Here is a 6000-nt window from a genome sequence, read left to right as displayed (position 1 = left end):
CACTTTAAATCTTAATCTGGGTCCAGTGTATTTTTGCTTTTATGGTCGTTGTCCCACTGGAAAGTGAACCTCTGCCTTGTCCCCAGTCTTTTGCATCCTGTTACATGTTTTCCTCAGCGGCTGAACCATATTTAGCTTCTTCCATCTTGCTCGTATCCCCCTTCACTACTGCAGAGAAGCATAATGAGGCCTCCAATATGTTTCACTATAATGGTGTTATGCTCACTTAAATGGGTCATGATAAACTGCAAAGGGGGCTTTCTTGCATCCATGTTATTTTTTTCTTGGCACACTGATAAATTAAACAGAGTTTGGTGATATTTTAAGTTTCCAATTTTATATGATACCATAATTCTCATATAAGCTTCTCCTCAACTTTCTCCCCAACCTTTCTGCATTCCTTGGTCTTCATGACACGGTTTTCTCTCTAATGTTCTCTAGCAAACCTCTGAGGCCTTCACAGAGCAATGGGATTATTGCTGAGATTAAATTACACAAAAGTATATACTTAAGGCGTTTTGTTGCACTAGTTTTTTCCTTCCAAGTATAGCATCTGCATAAAGAGGGCTGAATTCAAATGCATGCTATATTTTAAGATTTATCATTCAAAATTTGTTGATAACAATCCATGCTTTTTCCTCCAGTTTACACTAAAACTTACTGACTTTATAGGATGCATCTATTTGCAAACTGAGGCTCTACAGCCTAACACTATAAAACTGATTTCATTTTAAAAATATGGTGTAGGAAAAACAATTTACCAATTAAAAAAAAACAAAAAACCCAAACACAAATCTATATAATGCTAAAAAATAGACCGGGTGTCACAAAGGTGAACAAGTTAGCCATTGTGGATGGAATTATATTTTCTCCTATTTTCTCAGAGAGTAATTCTATATTACTCTCTGAGTAATTCTCTTCTTGGAATAAATCTTCAGTTTCTCTGACATATATTGGATAAAAGTTTGGATTATCACTTTTCTAAAGGACACATATTAGCTGCTGTAAATTCATAGCCAGCAGAGATATAACAATGACTGTTGTCCTTATTTGAAACCAGTTATTTCACTGCTTTTTATTCAGCCATGCAAGTTTCTGGACTCAGGGCTGCCACCTCAGTCTTCAAGTCACCCATCAGTACCTTTCTGCAAACCAAATGGTGATTTAATCTGAGCATCTAACTCAGCAGTATGTCAACCTAGGTTTTGGAGTAAACATTCAACTCCTAAAATGCCTGAAATTGGACATTAGACATCACAGTTTTTTTTTCTGCACATTCTTCCCCCTCTTTTTATAGTACATGTTGAATTTTATCCTGAACAAAGTACAGGTGTAGCAAAAACAATGAACAATGAAACACAAGTTTGACACTATAACACAGCACCTGTCTATTTTCAATTCATTCCTCTTTCTTGTGGTTTCACCTGCAGTTTCACTTGCCCATTAGGATGATTTCTACACTTGTTTATGTCCAGCATTGGAAAAGGCAGCACATAGAAGCAAGATTGAAATATAAATAGCGAGAGGCCCCAGAGGTATTCTAGTATTCTAGCACTGCCATAAATGCCAACATATATGGATGGGCTATATATATGCTCAGGCATCTTGGCAGGAGATGATAGAGACAGATGGAAACCCTTATATGAAAACAATGACTGTAACTGTCAGAGTTATATAAGTGTCAGAAGTGCTCTTGGTTATTTGTTGAACAGGATGTATGAAACGCATGTGCCTGTTCTGTTCAAAATAAACACACAAATAAAAGAGTCCTGAACTGCAGTCTTGGCTGTTTGTCTTTTGCTGGATCAGCGTTTTATTCAGACTAAGCTTTAAATTACTTTGGCATGAATATTATTTACCTTTTGTTGTAGATTACAAGAAAACAAGCATGATTTTAAGGCTTAGGCTGCAAAGGTTTAATTTTTTTTATCATTAGAATCAGAGACGATTAGTGTCTTTGACTTGTACATAATATGTTTCTCACGTTATCACACATCAAACTTAAAAATATTGACATATACTTTATTGCATTAGTCATTTGTAATGACTTTCTAACACCAAAAGTATCTTACCGTAAATGTTAGCTTGGATATAATAATAATAATAATAATAATAATAATAATAATAATAATAATAATAATAATAATAATAATAATAATTATTATTATTATTATTATTATTATTATTATTATTATTATTATTATTATTATTATTATTATTATTATTATTATTATTATTATTATTAAACTTTATGATCTCACACTGGAGAAATTTATCTCTGCATTTCCCCTATTCCCTTGGGTAGCAGTGGGCTGCAATGGTGGGGCATCTGGGGAGAAATCGGGGGTTAAGGGTCTTGCTCAGAGAGCCAGAGTGGCAGTTTGTGGGAATGGGTTTCAAACTCACAACCTCAGTATTCAAAGCTCTATGCCCTAACCACTAGTCTGCCCCTTAAACAGTGTATTCTCATTATCAGTTCGTATGAAATCGTACGAAAAGTGATGCACAGTAATTTCATACGTTTTTGACGTTTTTTTCGTCGTATTTCGTCATATTTTTAGGTCTTGCCTCGAGACAAGATATCCTTGCGCATACGCATCTTACGCACCACTCAATAACATAGAAGTTAACATACAATTAACCCTAACCCTAAGATCCAAAACAGCAAGCAACCTAGTTAGAGACATCAAGAAGTAATTATTGCACTGTTTTTCCCATTTTTACGTCCGTCCGCGGATCTGCTTTTTTCGTCTGTCTGGCTGCGCATGCGCACTGATCTGTTTTTTCGAGGAAAAACGTCAAAAACGTACGAAATACTGTGCATAACTTTTCGTTGTTGGGATCTGGAGCTGTACCACCTTCCTCCAGCAGAGTGCGCCGTGGGTCCTCCTGAGCTGAGCCTCCAACACACCTGTGGCCCATCTCATCATCAGAGGATCCACCACTATATAACCTGCCTTCAGACCTTGCCTCAATGCTGCAGTGTTGATCTAGTTTGGTTAGCAACCTGAGCCTAGTGAAACCTGAGAATCTTTGCTATCTCTTGTTGAGATAAGATTCTAACTCTTCCTTGTTTTTGCCTCACAGGAATCCTGTCTCTTCGTGAAGCTCTGGATGAGCTTAACCTGCCTAGCCTGCCCTCGTGAGCCAAACCTGAAGACTCTTCTCTGGATTCCCCTGCAGCTCTTGGTTAAGAGCTGGAAACCCAAATCAAGGTCTGCCCTCAAAGTCAGAAGTAAGACGCTGAAGCAGTTATTGGACTCTGCTGAATAAACAGTCTCTGGATCCTACAGTTACCTCTCTCAAAGAGAGACCCGGACTCCTTCAAAGTATTCTTCAGCAAACTCTAAGTCTCATAACTCATCAGTCCCTGTGCTAACTGAGCTGTCATCCCTGCAGACTCCAGTGAACCTGCCCCCAGGCCTGAACCAGTTCCAGTTGCAATATTCATGTGCTTGTGTTACAATAAACCTTGTTAAACTTTATATCAGCCTCCGTTTGTGTTCTGCATATTGGGTTTACTCAGTAACCAATCATGACATTCGTACGATTTCATACGAACTGATAATGAGAATATGTTGCCTTAAATGTATTACTTAAACATATTACACTCGTATTACACATATTACACATACTACTTAAATGTATTACACTCCCCATAAAACATATTACTATTGTATAGAGTTAATCACTGTTGATTACTGTTTGCAAAACTAATTTTACATTTTTATTAACAGAAAACTGTACACTATTTCTTAACAACAGACTGGCCTTCTGAACAATAAATCTTCCTCATCCTGAGTGGTTCTGGGTTTTGGCAATCTTTTCACTCCTCTTCCTTCAGATCCTCCTCACAAAGGGGGGCCTTCTCTGACCTCAAACATGTCGCATCAAAGCAATCAGTAGGAGATGTGAGATGGTCCTTCTCTGCCTGAGGCTCGACCATATTTGTGGGGATAAGAATTCTTCCGGTAAAATGCTTGCTTTACGTTTATGTTGTGAGTTCCTAGGAAACCGACCTGTGTGGTGGTTGAAGGATGCAAACGCCTGCAAAACGTAAACTCAAAGCAAAATAATGCTATTAAAATCAGAAATTAGACTAGAAAACACAAAAATAAAGCAGCACACAAACATAGATGCCAAGGGAAAATGCTGAAATGAGAAATGTTGGAGTAACAGGAAATAAAGAGAAACAACGTGAAAATGCCCTGCAAACACAAAACCAGCTACAAAGGTAAAAATGTTTCAAGGACCAAAAGCAACTGCAAGTTAAGAAAAGCTATAAACTAGCTCCAAATAATGGAAGTGCTCCAGACCACTACGGGGATCGCCAACTTAAATGGTAACCAGAGCTTTAGTAAAGGACAAATGGGATGTTCTCACAGATTGAGGCAAATTCCCAAACTGCCTCCTAAACACTACCCCTTCACTATCAAGTGTCACTCCCAGTGACGTCACACTCACTCCTGTGGAAGGGGCCTTGATTGAAGAATAAATCAGAACGGGATAGCCTCTTCCCTCAAACGGAAAAAGGAAAGCAGTGTGACGCTCTGTTTGTGGCTGTAGCTCTGTGGAGCAAATATTTTCTTTAAAAAAATGCATATAGTCAAATAAAACTGTATCTTTTGATATCATCCATCCATTTTCTGACTTGCTTAATCCCATGTGGGGTTGTCTACAGCTGTCTACAAACGAGAGGCCTGCACCCTGGACAGGTTGCCAGTCAATCGCAGGGCAACACAGAGACAACCAGGACAAACATCCATTCACCTAACAGTTATGTTTTAGGACTGTGGGAAGAAGCCAGTCTATGCAGAAAGACCCCGGGCCAGGAATCAAACCCAGAACCTTCTTGCCAGAACTTGCTGCAAGGCAGCAGTGCTACCTGCTGTGCCACTGAGCAATGTTGGGATCAACGATGTCTTTTTTATTTTACCTAACTTTTGATTTTCTGTAAGTGTCATGAAGATGCAGCCAGCCATTGGAACTTACATTTGAATGCCAGCTTTTTCTCTGCAATAATATGCAGCTACAAGTTTGTAAGTAGTTACATCTGCTGACAAATTCCAGCGAGCCTTCACTGATGCAGACCTCTTATTTAAAGGCTGAATAGTCTACTCGCTCTACCCACTACATAGTTGGGATGGTCCTTAATTTGGCGGACACTCTGTTTCCAGAAAGGTGAGGCATCAGCTGAGGTAACTACAGCAGCTGAACTGGGTTTAGACTGCTTTGATCCAGTTGAAGTTTCAGAGTTAGAAAAACTATTATCTTCATTGAAGTTAGATCCAGTTCCAACCAGGGTATTTGAGGAAGTATTCCCTCTGATCTCGTCCTGCATTTTAGATTTGATTTATCCATCGCTGTTAGCTGAAATTACTCGTACTCGTACTCGTACTCGTCGTCTCCCGCTTTATCCGGAACCGGGTCGCGGGGGCAGCAGACTAAGCAGAGACTCCCAGACTTCCCTCTCCGCAGACACCTCCTCCAGCTCTGCTGGGGGAAGCCCTAGGCGCTCCCAGGCCAGCCGAGAGACGTAGTCTCTCCAGCGTGTCCTGGAGACGGGACCCCACCCTGGAGCCAGGCCTGGGGTTGGGGTTCATCGGCGAGCGCCTGGGGGTCGGACTCTTCCTCGCGGGACCCGGGGGGCCCAGCCCGAAGGAGCAACTCGAGGCCATCCCCCAGTGGGCCCACCACCTGCAGGGGGAACCATGAGGGGCCGGTGCATAGAGGATTGGGCGGCAGTCAGAGGCGGAGACCTTGGCGACCTGATCCGCAGGCGCTTAGCTGAAATTTATTATTTTTTAAACACACAAATGAATTATTTGAATGAATGAAAAATGTAAATCACTAAAAGGAAAAATCTTGATGAGGACATTGTGGAAGCTATTTTTGACCATGACGACCTCCATATTGTTGGAGGGGGATAGGCAGTGGGGAAGCAGTGGTGAGTCTGACATAGTGGAAAAATTGCAAATCTTCTTTTGGAATTTAATCTTG

Source organism: Cyprinodon tularosa, unplaced genomic scaffold (assembly GCF_016077235.1).
Source record: "Cyprinodon tularosa strain WSP-4 unplaced genomic scaffold, ASM1607723v1 ctg7, whole genome shotgun sequence".
Taxonomy (NCBI): Eukaryota; Metazoa; Chordata; class Actinopteri; order Cyprinodontiformes; family Cyprinodontidae; genus Cyprinodon; species Cyprinodon tularosa.
Note: the sequence above shows the minus strand (reverse complement) of the source record.